Below are 19,261 nucleotides of genomic sequence, written 5' to 3'. Positions count from 1 at the left end.
CCTCAAACTATAAATTAGGTTGAAAAATCTTTTCTTCACCTATCTTGTTTAATATCTCAAAGATATTTGTAGAATTCACTATCATCCTTAAAGACCCTAGTAGGTTATACTCCCTTGTCTGTAGAAAGTACAACCTTAAATCCAGAGTAACTGAAGGCATCATTATCAACATAACATACAACGTGCCAAGAGGTTTTGTCGTCGTCATGTGCCGCTCACGTGAGTTTTGTAAGTTCGCGCTTCTCCAGATGCTCCATTGAAATGATTCGGGTAATTGGGCTGCCCATGAGTTTTCTGCTTTGGAATGGATGCCGTACCAGTTTCTTTCCTTTCCCGACTCTCCCAGCTGCATTGTCCGGAGGTAACAGCAGACCTTTCTCAAGAATGGTAATTGGCGTGATATATCATGGCTGTCTCTTCCGCTGGCGTCCGAGTTCCAAGACGGGTTGGCTGTGCCCCTTTTTCCTAGGGTTTTCTCATCTGCTTTCTCATTTCGATTTTCTCAAATTGGTTGTGCCCTTGAACCGGCTCCCCTTTATGAGCTCCTTCCTCTCACCGCCTTCTCTGGCCAGCTTGGTTGCGAACTTGGTTACGTCTTCTTAGTGCTATTTTCCGGTCTCGCCGAGCTTCTTTTACTGGTGCGTTTTGCTTCGTATGGTTTTTTTCCCTATTTTTCGCTGCAATTTGTTGTTGGCCGGTGTTTGCTTTAATCCTTATCCTACTTTTGATGCTATTTCAATGGTGTATCTCACCCTTATTCTTGCTGGTCAGTGTTCTTTGCTTATAAATGTCAGCAATTTCCCTTTTTTTTAAAAAAAAATAAGTTGTAAGGGAGTAATACTGCCGTTAATTATAAAGATCTCTGCGGAGTTGTAGCACTGACCTTAACGTACAGATGGTTTCCCTGGATATGATCTTTTTTTCTGTGGATTTCATTGTTGTTTCCCCTTGGGTTTTTATTTCGTTTTTCCATTTGCCTTTTTGTTCTGTACGCTCCTTTCTGTGTTACTGCTATTCAGAAAGTTTGACCGTACAAATGGTTTCCCTTGATTTTATTTCATTTTTTCCATTAGCCTTTTTGTTCTGTACGCTCCTTTCCGTGATACACATGTGTTTCTGTTTCTTACTTTTTTTTTTGGCTATTATTGACGTTGTTGGTTGCTAATAAATTTCTTGGCTGGTGGAAATGGCTACCAAGCCCCTTTTTTTTCACTTTTTACGGGTTTCTCTGGCAGTTTTAACGTAGAGTTGGGGGAAATTTTCAGAGATATCCATCTAAGTGAGATGATCTTTGTGTGTCTATATATGATTTTTGCCCACAATGATCATTGTGTAAATGGGCTTGAGACTTGAGAAGAATCTCAGATTCGCTACTTATTCAAGGCAATAAAGTACACTACTAAGGGTTGGTTTGTTACATTGGTATGAGAATATTAATGTAGGTAATTCACTTTATGACTTCAAGAAAGGTAGATGCATCAGGACATGAGTTGCACTATTGTTTAGTGTCTAAAGTTTTTTATTTGATGTTCAAATTGGAATCGCATTGTATAGCTACTTTGATGCACTGAACTAAGCCATTTGTAGTTTTTTGTTTAAAAAAATATTTGTTGCCTAATTTCCATTGATATGTTAAAGTGGTCTTCTGTCGAGTTTGTTCACCTGAGCATAAGGTATTACCTGTGAGTACACAGTTATGGATAGGTGTATACCTGTAGGTGCACTGGTTTGGCAGGAAATTGATTACTTTTAGTATAATAGGACTTGAAGGGGTCTGATATTAGCTTGTTTGTTTTATAGGTTGATACTTGTGCTTCTTTTGGGCTAATTTTGCATTACTGTCTATGTTGATGTTTTGTTTATGGCCTTTTATTTGGCAGCAGGCACTCAACAATAGTTATTGCTATCGGGACTATTCGCATATCTGAGGTCAACAGATCTACAATTGAGTGGACCACACTGCTTTATGTTTTCTAGGTTGGTCGTGTGAAAATTGCCCACACGGGGACGCTGAGGTTTATTTCCTCTTAGACTCTCCAATTATTCTATTGTTTGGTCCATGATTTTTTACGTTATTTTGTGTGAGTTCCAATGGATCCTTATGAAGTAAGGAAGTTAGAAGAGTGTGACAAAGAGATATTGCTCCACAATTAGTCAAGCCATCAATGACATTTTTGGGAAATGAAAGCTTGCTTTTGTGATTTCGATTGGCATGCTATGAGCTGTTATAGTTTGCATGATGGTTTGAACCTTGTCGTTTGTTTTTTCTCCTCTTAGCTTCGCTGGTGTCTCTATTTGGATTCTTAGTATATTTCTTTTGTTTCCTTTAATTTTCTATGTTTTATATGGTCCATATATTTATTATAGGAGGAAAGAATAAGTTTTGCATTTAAATCATATGTCAGTCTACAATTTGTAAAGATTAGAATAATGATTTTTCCTACCAAGTGCAAATGATGTTTGAAGTATCATTCCTTGGAGCAAACATCTTTTATGTTCTGTTTTTTGTATTTTTGCTTTTCTTTATTTTACTTTGAAACTTTTTATTCTGTAAGTATCTTTTTGATTCACGTACAAGAAGAAAGAAGTTTTGCCCCTCTACTATTTTCCTTAAAAATTGGAAAATTATGTATTCCATTAATCTTATTTATCTAATTTTGCTTCTATCTTCTTGTCAACACAGAGAACATCAGGTCTTATGAGACAAATTATGACTTTATATTTTCATTCTCTTGGTGGCGGTGGCTTTTTTTTGTTAGATCTGTTTTTTCCCTCTTCATATGTAAAGAAATTTATTCTTTTTTTGGTCTGTGTCTCTTGTAATTCCTATATCCTTTTGATTTTTTGATTTGTAAAGTTGTTGAATGCTCAAGCTTGTGGTCGCTGGTTTATTTTCTTGTTTTTGCTTTTTATGTGCATTTCTTTTGGCCATTGTTTTCCTGGTTTGGTTATTTTTCTTTGTTAGCCATGTTGGTGGCATTGTGTGTGTTAGTGTTCCTTTTTCATTAGCTATGTATCTACCTGCATTTGTAAAGCAGACCCTCCAAAATTTTTCGGTGATTATAGAATGCAGTAAGGGTATTTTTGCATCGGTGATTAATATGCTTGTTCATTATGTAATTGGTGACTTGGCATTATTGCTTGTTCTTTTTTAATTGACCAGATACTCACGAAACTCTCGCTTGTAGTGAATCTACAACCGCCAGCACGCTGGTGGCCTAAGCTTGAGAAGATGACTTAAATCTTTTGGAATAGCAGAGAATTAGAAAGCAGCCTTAGGAATGGCAAGTTTATTTTCCATTAGTTTGGGAAATGGATTTTATGTTAAACCGAATTTTGTAATATGATTCTATTGTGATACTTGACAGTGGATTAAATTTTGGTATAATGTTTTGCATTTTCTAAATTTGACTAAATTCCAGCAAGCAGGGGTTGATTTCTTGTTTATTTTCTTGCATATTTTATTTTTGCCTGTGATGCTTATTGCAACAATGCTATCACCCTATGTATAATCAGTTTACAGTCCATAAAGAATTGCTTCCAAGTTTCTTATGACTTTATGATGATTATGACATAGAAATAAATGTTTCTTATTCCTTATAAGTAAACCTTAAAAAGGAGGGATGTGCTTTTAACTAGAGAAAGAAGCCACTAGGTGATGGAGCCAATCTGCAAAACTTTTGTCGTTCCCATTGATATATGTGTTTCGATTTTTCACATTAATATATTATTTTATTCTGATCTTCCACATAGACAAGTACTGGTATAATTTTGATTCAAATGATTGGAGCACAATGTATAAATACAGAGTTGGCAAGGACTTCAAATTTAAAACTGGTTATGATTCAGATGTGCAACTAGGGTGGACATCTCTTTGGGTAAGTGTTCTATTTTTTTGCATTAATTTCATCGTCTTCGGCTGCTAAGTGATATGTATTAACTTGACATGCAATATTTATTTTAATTGCCTGAATGTTGACTCGAAGTATAATTACTTATTTAAAATGATAGGTGAATGTTCAACTTGAGCCCAATTAGTTGTCTTACTCAAAACCTTAGAGATAGATTACCGCATAAAACAAATTGTACTTGTGTTTTTTCCCTATCTGGTGAGACTGTGAGCATGGATTTCATAAAATATTTTTCTATTCTGTTTCGTTGAGCATAATTTGTTGATCTATTAATCAGTAAGACATGAGATAGTCACTGGAACTTATCTTCTATTCTATATCTTCTATATTATATTTGTGTATAATACTTGTCAGACAGTCCAAAGAACAAATGTGAAAAAGCTTAAAAAGAATAAATGAATTCAACTTGAAATAGATGTTCTATTTCAATTGATGAGATCTACAGCATAATTTTGAGTATGTGACAAAAATTAGCTCCTGTAGACTGCAAGATGCCATATCATGCCATTATTTTTTTTCTGTTTTCACTAATAGCCACTGTTTAAGGAGCTTCATGAGTTCCATTTACTAAGCTCCCTGTTGCTTTGTTGATGTATGAAATACATGGTACACCTATTAGGAAAGACCCATGACTGTATGTTTGGGTTGTCTTCTGCTTCCTTCTGCATCATTGATCAACGTTTCTAATAGTGAAAACTTTTGTTCACTAAATTGAGCTTTCTAATGCATTGTGTTTAGATTGAAGAGGAAGATGGCAAAGCTAAGATAGCTCCCATGAAGATGAAAGTTCAGTTCACGCTCCAGGTGCCCCCCAAGATGATATCAAATCCTCTGCTTTGACGTTCAGTGTAAAAAAGAGATGGGACATATGACTTAAAAGGTTTCACAGTGATGATCTCTTCTTTTTTCACTGCAATGATGAACGTGGTGTATCCGAAAAAAAAGAAGATGAACATGGTGTATCAAGTGATAGTGCAGGCTTGAGTATAGGTGTTGTAATCAATATTGCTATGCCAAACAGGTCACCATATTGGGTAGAAGATTACCTTTATTATGATAGAGCTGAAAAGAAATGATCAAGCATTATGCCTTGGATAATTTCTTTGACAATTCTTGATTATAGTTGTCGACAGTCAATTGTTTATCTGACAACGGTATACAACATATTAAACAAGATATAGTCCACGTTTCTCTATCTGAGGCCACCTTTTCTAGGTTGAACCCAAAAGAGTTTTTTGTGCAATAATGAAAAAGTACAAGACAAAGAAACGAATAAGTCGAATAAACAATCTTGGTAGACGATGAACAAACTTGCCAAGAAATCATGGGCGTGTCCAATCTCGCTACTCTTGAAAAATTGTCTAGCTGCTATCAATCTTTTCTGTCTTACCTAGATTATTTTTTTTTCTTTTTTCAAATTTAGAAAAATACTACTTTTTTTCGTGCTTATAGTTGATAACATTTTATACAATAATCGTTTCTTTGCTCCTTCAAGTTGTTAACTGCCATATTTGTGGTGGTCATCTTATCATTTTAAGCTGATATGAGATTTGTTTGTTTATTTTTTACTATTGTAAATCCTTGAGATTCTCCTTAATTGCATGAAACAAAAAAAATGTAGTATTAGCATTTTTAAATTCTAAGTTCATACACATTTTGTTTTGGATGAGTTTTGGTGGAGCTACTATTTATGTTCTTCAATACAATCTATTTGCTTTCAAATTTTATCAACACAATTTCAAAGTACAATATATGTACTTTAAAATGACAATAAAATCTAATATGGTATATACATGAATTTTATTTCATTGGGCACTTGTATTATATCAATAGTCCACCACGCAACGCGTGGTTATGCCTCCTAGTAGTTATTAAACGTCAACCATAACTCCATTTAGGAAGACCTCCAACTATAAATTAGGTTGAAAAATCTTTTATTCACCTATCTTGTTTAATATCTCAAAGATTTTTGTAGAATTCACTATCATCCTTAAAGACCCTAGTAGATTATACTCCCTTGTCTGCTGTAGAAAGTACATCCTTAAATCTAGAGTAATTGAAGACATCATTATTTATTAAATGTCATCCAACGGGGTAATTGAACCCTGAACCTTATGAACTGGCCAGTAGGTTGGTAATCTGATTGAATGAGAAGTCAACCTATTAAAACCCAATGCAGCCTACTTTTGCTAAGTTTTGAACCTTGGATATCTTCTTTATTATACAAGAGACTTTATCATTAGGTTAAACTTTCACTTGTTGACCGATGCCCTTTCAAATATATTTGTTAACATTTTTATTATATAATTGATTCAACTTTCAAACTAAAACTATTATTATCATGTTACAATAGTTGATATTTAAACAAATAATTTCTAGGCAAAATATTAACAAAAAATAATTCTTTTTCTTTAAAAATTGTTATTTTTATAAATAAAATAATGTTGTTTTATTGTTGAATACATTTCATTATTTATAAAGTATGACATATGAAAAACTAAATCTTTTAAAATATTTACATATTCATAACATATATTTCTAAATAAAACAATTGATATTTTAAAGTATTGTATTATAGATTTTATGCATATTAAGATAACTAATACATTACATTTATTTAAAAATATTATTTTAGTGACACAGTAGTTCAATCACCAACCTATTGGCTTTACTAGTGACCTCCACTTGGTCCTTTTGCCAAGTAACTGACTGGGTTAACTTTAATAACTATGCGTCTCATGTTGCTGAACTTGCTAACTCTAAATAATTAGCTGATTGATCACTTTCACCCTTTTTACCCTAGAGTATTCGGCATTATTCCTAGTTAATTGTTGTTTAGGAATCCATCTATTTTCATTCAAGACTTGCATATACAAGTATAAGTAGAATGTCTAAATTTAGAGCAGAAATTACGTTTTGGAGGAAGCCATTCATATATTATTTCCTACAATTTCTTAGCTCCATGCTTATTTACATAAGAATTTTTACCCAGTAAAGCATAATATGCATTTATCCCCCACATACTTGAGCATAGAATGAAAGTGTACTACCGAAACTAGCAAGTTTTTTAAGAGTTTAAGCACAGTAATAGTACAATTTTAGATTCAGAAGCTTATTCCATATAGGAATAGGATTAAGCATCTCTTTAACAAGATCAATTTTAGGGGATCAAACTTTTAGAAACATCATCTTGCTGAAAGAAGGTCAAGGAGATTTTTCTTGCACCGCATTTCTAATTTTTTCTAAATTAAACTTGAATATAAATATTCCAGATTACAAGCGAATACATCCAATTAGCCCATGCTCGTGCAATCTGGCTTCTACATATTGTTTGATTATATTTAAAATGAAGTAATAGTTACCACAATGAAGCCTATAATATTTTTTTTTTTTATCAATTCTGCATTTATTTGTCAATATTGTCTAGATATATAGTAAGAATACTTTGGTCCTAATTTAGCAATAGAACATAGATCAATCCAAACCCTTCATTAGTACATCCTCGCATACGAATTATATATATACAAGTACTAATAGATCCATCCATGTAGGGGGAAAAAGTTAAAACTCTAGATCTATAGTTGGCATTCCCCTTTTTAACTCTATTTGGGTTGAACTGGTTAAGCATCCATGGATTGGAGATCAAAAATTAATTTGTTAATAGATAAACATAGGCTTCTAAAATGAAAACTCATAACATCTAGCAGTTATAGAAAAATAAACTCAAGAAAAAACTAACTAGCTATTGAGTTAAGATAAAAAAAAATAGAAAGGAATAGAAAGAAAACCAATAAAATTGAATTTAGATACAAGTATATAAGTCTAGAAAAGAGGGAAAATGGTTATAGTGCACCTTAACAAAGAAAGTTGATCTATACACATGATAGCCTAGGTAACCGCAATCATCATCCCCACCTCCTTTGTAGCTATTGTATAAGTAGTTTAAATTGTCTTTATTTTATTTATCAGTTGATTTACTTGATATTCTAAGCAATTTTATAGTGTACTTCTTCACTATAATCACGTCTTAATTAACATCTTATTTTTTAAGTTAGTTTAATATAGTTCCATTGATAGGTTGTTTAGCTACATCTTATATGTTCAAATTTATTATTCCAATCAGGATAACTTTCATGTGATTGGTATTGACATTAAAATGGCACCTCAAATATTTAAAATAATCCCAAGGAAAGGATCATTTATTTGCAAGACTTGATTTCTCAAATTTTGAACCAAATTATGTTACTTCTATACTGTTCTAGACACCTGCAATCACTCTAATTTAATCGATGTGGCAAGAAATCATTTTAGATTTATAAATGACAAGTGCAATACTTAAGGTATTGATTCAACACTATAGTTACATAAACATGCATCAAACTAAGCAGACTCTTGAAGAAGAACAAGAGCTCATGAAACATATACCAACGAATTCTAAAGAGCTTATCAAAATTATCATTTATATCTAATAAGCCTTTATACATTTTTGGGATTACCCAATTAAAGCATGGAAAGTTTTAAGACAGTTATGTAGGCAACGAACAACTTAGTAGGATTGAGATAATAGTTTCAACTATTAAACATTGGTAAATGCTTTTGCAACCTCAAACTACTCTGAGAAAGCAGTACATGTCTCAAAGGATATCAATGAAGGGGAAGCACATACAGAAACTATGTAGGCTTATAGTTAACTGGTAACTTGTACATTTGTATAAGGCTAAATACACCTTTGTATTCTATACTATTAGTTTGTATATAAAAGAAGTGATCAACTTTCACACAATTTATATATTTTCATTGTATCAGAAACCCCTTGGTAATCACCAACAATTTGTTACTATTCTTGTTTCTAATAGCTATTCCATCTGAGATCACTCCTTCAATAGCAATAGAAAGTCAATCTTTTGTTAGTGCTTCGATTCTGATGAGATCTATCTATTCTTGCAATTGTTTCTATTTCTCTAACTATTACTATTTTAATCCCAACTTAAACTCTTGCTCCTCTTAATTCTTTTCTTTTCCTTCTTCAAGTCATTTGACTTTTATAAATTCACCATTTGTTTCCTATGTCCTCTCTCTAATCATGCCTACTTCTGCCATGTCTATGTTAGTGGCTCCAAATATTATTCATCTTGTTCCTCTTAAAGTTGATTCCATTAATTAACTTTTGTGGAAATCCAAGTTTGTTCATGTTCTTTTTGGTGACAATTTGATGGTTTAAGTTGACAGAATTTTTCCTATCCCTTCTCAAGTTGTTCTTGATTCCAATGGTAATGCAATTTTTAATTCCACAATGTATGGCTTGTCTTAGAACTAACTAAAACCTCTACTCTTGGATAAATGCTAGGCTTCCAAAGGATATTTTCCAAGATATTCATGATTTACCTATATCTCGTGATGTTTAGGTGATTTAGAGTGATGATCTATTGATCAGTTAGTGCCTGTGAACTACGATTTGAAACTCTCTTAAGAAAGGAAACTAATTTATGAATAACTATTTGTGCAATCTAAAGCATCTATCAAATTCATTTGCTGTTATTGGTTCTCCAGTGTCTTCAAAGGATTTGATCATCTATGTTCTTGTTAGTCATCTCTCATAAATCAAAGCCTTTGCTACTACTATGACTTGCACCAATACATTGACTTCATTTGCTAATCTCAATGCAAATTGCTTCATTAGGAATAATGTTTTCTTCACTTGTAGCAATCTCCTGTGGAATGCCCATTTGCTTTAATTGTTACATTAGATTCACCCTCTGTCTCCTATTGTCATTTTCATGGTAGAGGTCATGGTAGTTGCAATAGCATTGGTCGTGGTGGATAGTTATTTGTAAAGTATGGGAGTTTAAACTTTTCTCCAATTGTCCATCATCTCCATCAGTTCAACATCTTTGGTTTGAACAACACTTCAACTTCCCTTTGTTATTTTGCTTATACACATTCGGTTTAAAATGTTCATCACGTTTCTCCTATTCCATATCCTGAGACCAATTTATTAGGCTCTTATCTATCTCAACTGCATATAGAAAAATCAGTTATCTATTAATTGTGGTTGAAATCAGGTCATATTATTTTGTATTACTATCTTTTTTTACCACTTAGTCCATTACTTTAGCACCAAATAAAGGATTTTAAGCCTTTTAATGTTGTGTCTGTTTCTATTCCTCCTAGGACTGGTGATTCCCAGTATTCAAACACTAAGGCATGTATGTATATGACACCTCACATTGGTAGATTCACTGATACGATTTGTAATGGAAATGATTCTACGCTTTCTATTGCACACACGGGTTAGTCCTATATATGTATTGGACATAAATAGAACAATTGTTATCATTAAATTTTAGGAGGTTTTTTTATGGTCTTTGTTTGTTATGCCAATTAAGAAAATTCAAATGTTTACACTCCAAGATGTTGAACATTCATGTAATAAACGCTCATATTTAGTTCATTCTAATGTTTGGACATCTTCAATTTTGTCAAATTTTGGTTTTTACTGTTATCTTTTTGTTAATGATTATACACGTTACTCCTTGGTTTATTCCATACAGGCAAATTCGGAAGATTTTATCAATTTTGGACTTTCAAAAGTATTGTCAAAAATTTATTTTCTCCAAAAATTAAAAAATTTTCAAAGTGACAGAAGTTATGAATATGATAACACCGTGTTTTAGGATTTTCTTAATGAGCATGGTACCATTCCATACATATCTTGTCCAAAATACCTTAACAAAATACAGTTGCTAAATGTAAACATTGTCGTCTTTTTTTTTACTATATCCCGCCTAGGGATTTTTTTTTTTTTTTTTATTTAGGTAAAGAAAACAAACTATTACACAAGCCTAATTTTTCGAATTGAAGGCATTCCTAGCTTATCCAGACGAATTGCTCCACGAGCCATAGGTGGAAATGTATTAAATGTCTCATATATCCTGAGTTGCTGCTGTGGATGAGATACGCCCTCGTTGGACAACACATCAGCCACTGTGTTTGCTTCCCTGTAGCAATGGGAAAATCGATCTGGATCTTCCATGATCTGCCAAATCTGCCTAATAACCCGTCTAATGTGCCAAGGACAATGAATGCGATGCTGGAGAATTCCAATTAGTATCAACGAATCAGATTGCACATAGAGATTCAAATAACCCCTATGTGCACTGATTTGGAGACCAATAAGGAGGGCACGAGCTTCTGCATGGAGACATGTTGTTTCCCCAAAATATGCCGAGAAACCAATCAAAGGTAGGCCATTTGAATTCCGAAGAACTCCACCGCCTCCACCCACTCCTGGATTACCTTTAGAACATCCATCCGTATTAAGTGTGAGGCGACCAGATTCCTTCGTTTCCCATCGTACAAGTTTATATGTAAACCTAACCTCCGATGAATTAGGCCAGTCATACAAATGATAAAATGATGGTACTCGGAGAGGTTTTTTGAAAAAAATTCCCACCATGGATTGGATTTCGGAAAAAATGGCATGACAAATGGCAATCGACCTCATCTGGACATCGTCAAACATTGCTTTATTTCTTGCCTTCCAAATATGCCAACACACAACACTGGGAAGAACCCGTCCAATGAACCGACGTAACTCAGAATCGTATGAATTCAACCACCAACCCACTATGCGGAGTCTCAAAGATGACCCTGATAAATCAAATCCACATGCAGCTCCAAAATAATTCCAAATTGTTGATGCTATATTGACATTTGAAAATAAATGTTCGATTGATTCCTCAGATGCCAATGGACAGCAAAAACACTTTGATGGAAGATGAAAACCAATGTTACGTAACCTGTCGGGTATTGGCAGTCTCCCCAGCAACAGTCTTAACATGAAGAAAGAAACTTTCAAAGGAAGACAAGGATGCCAAATTCTATCAAACACCATTGACGTGTTACGGTAAGCTCTAACGGCTTGGAGTAAAGATGACAACCAGTCATGCTATGTTTGTTGAGGGGCAATCTGTTACTAGGCCTCCCATGTTCAGTGGCTCCAACTATGTTAGCTGGAAAGAACGGATGATTATCTTTTTGCAATCTATTGATATTGAACTGTGGTTTATTGTGAGTGAAGGACCGCATGAAGCTAACTTTCTTGATGCAGATACAAGGCAGCTTCGGCCAAAAATGAGAGCTGAAATGAATGCTCAAGATAGGACTAACCTCACATTGAATGCCAAGGCCATGAATGTTCTTTATAGTGCCTTAGATTCAAATGAATCAATTAGAGTGAAAGGCTGTAAATCAGCCAAAGAAATGTGGGATAAGTTAAGAGAAATCCATGAGGGTGGTGACAATGTGAGAGAACAGAGAAAGGCCATCTTGGTCACAAAGTATGAATCATTTAAGATTGAACCTCTTGAGGATATTGACAAAATGTTTTGCAGGTTCACTGACTTGATCAAAGATCTCGAGGTGTTGGGCAAAGAGTACACCTTGGGAGAGAAGAACAGAAAAATTCTCAATGCATTGGGCAAAGAATGGGAAAATAAAGTGACTGCAATAGAGGAGGCTAAGGATTTAAGTTTTGTGCCTATTGAATCTATCATTAACTCACTAACCTCTTATGAGTTAAAACTGAAATCTAAAGTGCAGGAGGAAGAGGATGCTAGAGCAAAAAGAAATATTGCTCTAAAGACTACTCAAAGTGAAGATGATCCAGCTCACTTGGATGATGAAGATTCGGATGGTGATGATAATGATCTTGCTCTCATCACAAGAGGTTTCAAAAGAATCTTGAATAAAAGGAAGTTCAGAAAGGGAGGACCTAGCAATCAATTCCAAAATTATTCATCAAATGCAAGGAACAAAGGAAAACAAGAATTCAACAAGAAGCAAGTGGACAAATGCTATGAATGTGGACAGCCTGGATACTATGCAAACGAATGCCCCATGAAGAAAATGAAAGATGGAAAAGCTGATCGAAAGCCAAGATTCAACAACTTCCAGATTACTTGGAATGAATGCAACTCTGAAGGGGAAGTTGAAGAAGAGGAAGAATCAGCTCAAATGGCCTTCATGGCTATTGGAGATAATGAGGTAACTTCCATACACTCTCAATCTGAAAGTGATGATGAAGAAGATGATGATCTTGAATCCTTTGTTGAAAAACTGCATAATACTTTGAAGGAATCTTATGATAAGAACAAGCAGCTAAAACAGAAAATTGCCTTTCTCATTCATGAAAATGCATGTCTCCTTCAACAAAATAAACAACTAAAGACTGACAATGAATGTCTTGTAAGAGCCGGATTTGATGTTCAGAATGAGCTTGATAGAAAGACAAATATTTGTAAAATGCTGAAGGAAAGACATGGTGATTTAAAAAAGAGAATGGACAACTTGGATGAGACTTTGAAAGCAAGAAAGCAGGAGTTTATCAAAAGGAACATGTCACCTACACATCCTACTATTTCTCAAAGAACATTTGCACACAACAAAAATGCACATGGTTTCACAACATATAGAAAAGGTGGATTGAGATATGTCAAACCAGTACATGTTAAGGACTCTTCCATTATGTGTGGTTTTTGTTGTCAAAGAGGGCATTTGAAAGGTGATTGCTATGTGAAAAGAAATCTGAACAAAGGGATGAAATGCATGTGGTTAGTTAGATACAATGCTAACTATTGCGGACCCAAAAATTAAAAAGGGTACCAAACACTTTCTATTTTCAGGAAAAAGGATCAAACAAGTCCAAATGGTTTATTGATAGCGGCTGCTCAAGGCATATGACCGGTGATCCCTCCTTGTTCATAAAGCTAAAATCAAAATCAAGTGGAAAGGTGACAATCGGTGATGATGTGAAAGCTAAGACAATTGGTATAGGAGATGTTGGTAAGGATGGTGAAACTTTTGTCCATAATGTGCTCTTAGTTGATAACTTAAGTTATAACTTGCTTAGTGTTAGTCAATTATGTGATAAAGACTTGAATGTGTTATTCAAAAAACATGAATGCATTGTGCTTGATTCCAAATATAATATTGTGTTCAAAGGTAAGAGGTTCAACGACATATATATTGTGGTTCTTGATAAAATTGATTCATCTAGCTTGAAATGTCTTAAAGCTTCAAATGAAGATCCTTGGTTGTGGCATAGAAGACTTTGTCATTTTAACATGGATTTACTAAAGGAAATTTTGAAAAAAGAGTTGGTTAGAGGCTTGCCAAAAATCAGTTTTGATAAGGACAAAATATGTGATGCATGTCAATTTGGGAAGCAAACAAAAAATTCCTTTAAACCTAAGATGTGTGTATCTACTTCTAAACCTTTGGAACTCTTGCATCTTGATTTATTTGGTCCCACTCAAATTACTAGCTTGGGTGGTAAAAGATATTGTTTTGTAATTGTTGATGATTATTCTAGATACACTTGGGTGCTATTTCTTGCTCATAAAGATGATGCCTTCAAGAATTTTACTTCATTGTTTGCTAAAGTGCAAAATCTGCTTGGCTTAAAAATTGTTAGGATTAGAAGTGATAATGGAACGGAATTCAAATATTGTGATTTTCCAGATTTCTGTGATCATAATGGCATTACACATGAGTTTTCAATTGCAAGAACTCCACAACAAAATGGTGTTGTAGAAAGGAAAAACAGGACACTACAAGAGGCTGCTAGAACTATGTTAAGTGAATGTAGTTTGCCTAAATACCTTTGGGCTGAAGCGGTAAACACTGCATGTTATGTAATGAATAGAATACTTTTGAGACCTATTTTAAAGAAAACTCCTTATGAGCTGATTTTTGATAAGAAACCTACGGTTGGTTATTTCAAAGTATTTGGTTGTAAATGCTTTATTTTGAATCTAAAGGAACATCTTGGTAAGTTTGATAAAAAATCTGATGAAGGAATATTTTTGGGGTATTGTGAGAATAAAAGAGGATATAGAGTTTTTAATAGAAGGACTCTTGTGATTGAAGAAGCTATACATATAACATTTGATGAAACAAATGATGATAATTCCAAAAGTTCGTGTGAGGATGATGATGTAGGTGTTCGAGAAGGAATGGAAAAGCTATCAATTGGAAATGAAGGAAGCTCTAAACCAGCAGCAACTGAAATGGAAAATGAAGTTCATAATGATCAAGAAGAAGAAGATGAAGACAAAAATGATGATCCACTCAAAGATCTTCCCAAGGCTTGGAAATTCAGCCAAAATCATCCAAAAGAGCTTATAATTGGTGATCCATCCGAGAAGGTAAACACTCGTTCCTCATCTAGAAAATTGATTGACAATTTTGCTTTAGTTTCTCTCTTTGAACCCAAAAATATCAATGATGCTTTAAAGGATGAAAACTGGATTTTGGCAATGCAAGAAGAACTTAATCAATTTGAGAGAAATGAAGTTTGGACACTTGTTAATAGACCTCAAAATCAGCCTATCATTGGTATAAAGTGGATTTTTAGAAATAAGTTGGATGATAAAGGTGTTGTTGTAAGAAATAAAGCCAGATTAGTTGCCAAAGGATATGCACAAGAAGAAGGAATTGATTTTGATGAAACATTTGCTCCCGTAGCAAGATTAGAATCTATTAGAATGCTTCTTGCTTTTGCATGCTTTAAAGGCTTCAAATTGTTTCAAATGGATGTTAAAAGTGCCTTTTTAAATGGTTTTATTGATCAAGAAGTATACGTGGATCAACCCCCCGATTTTGAAAATACAAAATTTCCAAGTCATGTGTTTAAACTATCTAAAGCTTTATATGGTCTAAAACAGGCTCCAAGAGCTTGGTATGAAAGACTAAGTGGTTTTTTGATTGAAAATGGTTTCAAAAGGGGTGTTGTGGACACCACACTTTTTACTAAGCAAGTGTTGAATGACCTTCTTATTGTGCAAATATATGTTGATGATATTATTTTTGGTGCTACTAATGAGTATCTATGCAAGGAGTTTTCCACCACTATGCAAAATGAATTTGAAATGAGTATGATGGGAGAATTAAATTTCTTCCTTGGACTTCAAATACATCAAGCGCTTGAGGGAATTTTTATAAATCAAGCAAAATATACCAAGGAATTGCTGAAAAGGTTTGGCATGGAGGACTCAAAGCAAGTTGGAACTCCAATGTGCACTTCTACAAAGCTTGACAAAGATGAAGAAGGTAATCATGTGGATGAAAAGCATTATAGAGGTATGATCGGAAGCCTACTCTATTTAACCGCAAGTAGACCTGATATTATGTTTGCTGTTTGCTTGTGTGCTAGATTTCAATCTTGTCCAAAAGAATCACATTTGAATGCTGTAAAAAGGATTTTTAGGTATTTGAAAGGTACATTAGACTATGGTCTTTGGTATGCTAGATCTAATGAGTTTGCACTATATGGTTATTCGGATGCTGATTTTGGAGGTTGTCGTGTGGATAGAAAGAGTACTAGTGGAACTTGTCATTTTCTTGGAAATTGTTTAGTCTCTTGGTTTAGCAAAAAGCAAAATGCAATATCTTTGTCTACAACCGAAGCGGAATATATTGCCGCTAGTGCATGTTGTGCTCAACTTTTATGGATGAAGCACACTTTGAATGATTTTGGATTGTTGTATGACTGCATGCCTGTATTCTGTGATAATACTAGTGCTATAAATTTGACCAAAAATCCTATTCATCATTCTAGGACAAAGCACATAGATATAAAGCATCACTTTATTCGTGATCTTGTTCAAAAAGGTGAAATATGTGTAAATTATGTTTGTTCTAAAGATCAATTTGCTGATATTTTTACCAAAGCTCTGCCATTAGATCAGTTCATTCATCTAAGATCAAAATTAGGAATAATCGAAAAATCATCCTAAAATTTCTCAAAGTCTTCGGACGTCCGAAAGAAGATGAACGGACGTCCGATGATGTTCTTCAGCCATTTTCCAGAATTGCGCCTGTTCGGACGCAACTGTCGGACGCACAACTTCGTTCGGCCGTCCGACAGTGCAACGGCTCATTTTTTAAAACAACTTTCTTCCTCATTTGCTTCAGACTCTTCCCATTTTATTTCCTCTCGGACGAAAACCCTCTTGTCTCTCACTCTCAAATTCATATCGTTCTGAAGCCCCCATTCCCAAATTGACTCAACCAAAACAGTTCCTGATCAATTGCGAGTCATTATTCCTGATCATTTCACAGAATCATCTATCACTTCGCACATTCCCAAATTTTCTTCAAAACCCTATCTTTTCATAACCGCTCTGTCAAATCTTCTACAAGGCTTTTTTGTTCCAAAATTTTTGTGCGATTCACTTTCCTACTACTGTGTGTATCATCTGCATCTATCATTCCATACATTTCGCACAATGGTGAATCTAAGGGGAGGAAAAGTTACTGCCGGACGCAAGCATCCACTCAGGGATGAGGATGAGAGTCTTTCCACTGTCAAACGGACATCCAAACGCTTCAAAAGAGGAGCTATCAAGGGTCAAATGTCACGGCCTACACCACAACCCTCTTCTCAGCCTGAATCTGGACAGGGGACATCTTCTCAACCGCCTCCAAAATCAGCCCCTCCTCCTACATTCTTTGATGATGCTGCGAAAGACAAATACTCCTGGATATCCCAGAAGGGTGTCATCCCTCAAAGAACTGTAAACCCCTCTGAATTTCGCTCCATAGGTTTAGAATCCATTCTGAGTCTATTTGCTTTCCAGAAATGGTCACATCTTATTTCTATGCCAAATGTCTACTATCCTGATATGTTGCATCAATTTTTTGCCAATCTAAGGAAAGGTTCTGACCAAACTGAAATATTTTCCAGGGTTAATAGGGTAGACTTAATATTTGACTCTGAAATTGTGAACTCCATTTTAAATACTACCATTGAACGTTTATGCAAAGATAAGATTGCTAATTTCTTTTCCTATGAAGAGCTCCCGACTGCGGCAAATCATTTTGATGGGACAAAAATGTTAACCTATTTCAAAAGAAGTTTTTCCTCACCTGCTGATGCTAAATTGAATGATCTGGCCCCTGTGAATTTAATTGCTTTTTCTATCATTTCAAACCTGCTTGTGCCTACTGATGGCCATAGAACTGATGCAAACAAAATGGAGTTGTACCTCTTTTATTGTTTTCAAGAAAAAATTCGTATTGATTTTGGTTTTGTCATGTGCAAGTTTTTACTTCGCTATGCCACTGATTCTCGCAGAAAATTATCTTATGGAAAGTTTCTTCAAAAGATTTTTGAGTTTTACAAAGTCCCTATTCTAGGTGTTTGTCCTAAAGAAGCATCTTCTTATGCCTTTACAAAAGGGTATTTTGAAAGGAAAAATCTTATTTTTAAAGATAATCTGTGGGCTTATAAGGGTGCATCATCTAGTGAACTTAGGTCTAAGGCTGCACATGATCCTTCATCTATTCCACTCACTCCCATTCATCCTAGGAAATCTGCCTCTAAGGCATCTTCCTCTTCCAGTGATGAAGTCATTGAGCTCCTTCGTGAACTCAAACAGCATGTTCTTCTTCTAGAACATGGTCTAATGCTCACTATGTCCTCTGAGCAACAAACTGCCTTCCTAGACAAAAAGAACCTCCTGTTTCCCCCCCTGTTGTTGAGCAAGTTTCCCATGATAAAGAGTCACACCCCACTGATCCAAGTTCATCAATTCCGGATCCTGGTTCTTCAACCCCTGTGACTCCTTATGGCACCTCTACATCAGATAAAGGCAAGGCACCAGTTGAAGAGGCTGCTGAAGATGATGAAGAAACTGAAGAGGAGGATCTTGATCAATATCAGCTCTCTCGGAGGACACCTGGATCCACTTAGTTCATCATTTAGGACATTTGCATTTTGTTTGTCTCTTTTATGTTTTTGTGGTATTCAACAATGAATATGTAATGTAATGGATATTTTAAAGTTTCGTTTTGGATGTTTAAGTACTGTTTTGATGGATGTCTGAATATTTTGATGAATGATTGTCTATTCTGCTTATGTGAATGTAATGAATTTGTGGATTGTCTATTCTGATTGATGGTCTAAGTTTTGTGGATGTGTTGATGTGATTGGTTGCCCGTTTGTGATGACAAAAAGGGGGAGATGGTATCAAATGATTGGATTGAGTGATGATTGATAATTGGTGATGTTGGCATGATTGATGATTGGTGATGTTAGGATATGTTGGATTGATTGTTTAAATTTGGATTGGCTGATATGCTTAATTGTTTAACTCGGATGGGCAGCCTTGTGAGGGGGAGTTTTTCAAAATTTTCAAATTTTGTGATTCACTAAGACAGGGGGAGTTCTTGTCTATTTTGAAAGGGGGAGTTTTCATTGCAATCATAAAATTTCATTTCAAACTTTTGTTTTGTCATCATCAAAAAGGGGGAGAATGTTATTCTTGGTTTTGATGATCACAAAAGTT

At 34.6% G+C, this 19,261-nt stretch overlaps 1 long non-coding RNA gene across 2 annotated transcripts; it reads left to right on the top strand.

Annotated features, from left to right (window-relative positions):
* The first annotated feature begins 223 nt into the window (after positions 1-223).
* On the top strand, positions 224-5,021 carry LOC113734811 (uncharacterized). Of its 2 annotated transcripts, none has more exons than XR_011842105.1 (3): positions 224-638; positions 1,884-3,878; positions 4,650-5,021. It is a non-coding gene; the product is annotated as an uncharacterized lncRNA (long non-coding RNA). The 2 variants fall into 2 exon arrangements; XR_011842104.1 differs by having other exon boundaries at positions 225-638; positions 1,881-3,878.
* The last annotated feature ends 14,240 nt before the right edge of the window (positions 5,022-19,261 follow it).

This window comes from Coffea arabica, chromosome 3e (assembly GCF_036785885.1).
Source record: "Coffea arabica cultivar ET-39 chromosome 3e, Coffea Arabica ET-39 HiFi, whole genome shotgun sequence".
Classification (NCBI taxonomy): Eukaryota; Viridiplantae; Streptophyta; class Magnoliopsida; order Gentianales; family Rubiaceae; genus Coffea; species Coffea arabica.
The sequence above is the reverse complement of the archived record's forward strand: the minus strand, read 5'-3'. Positions and strand labels throughout refer to the sequence as shown.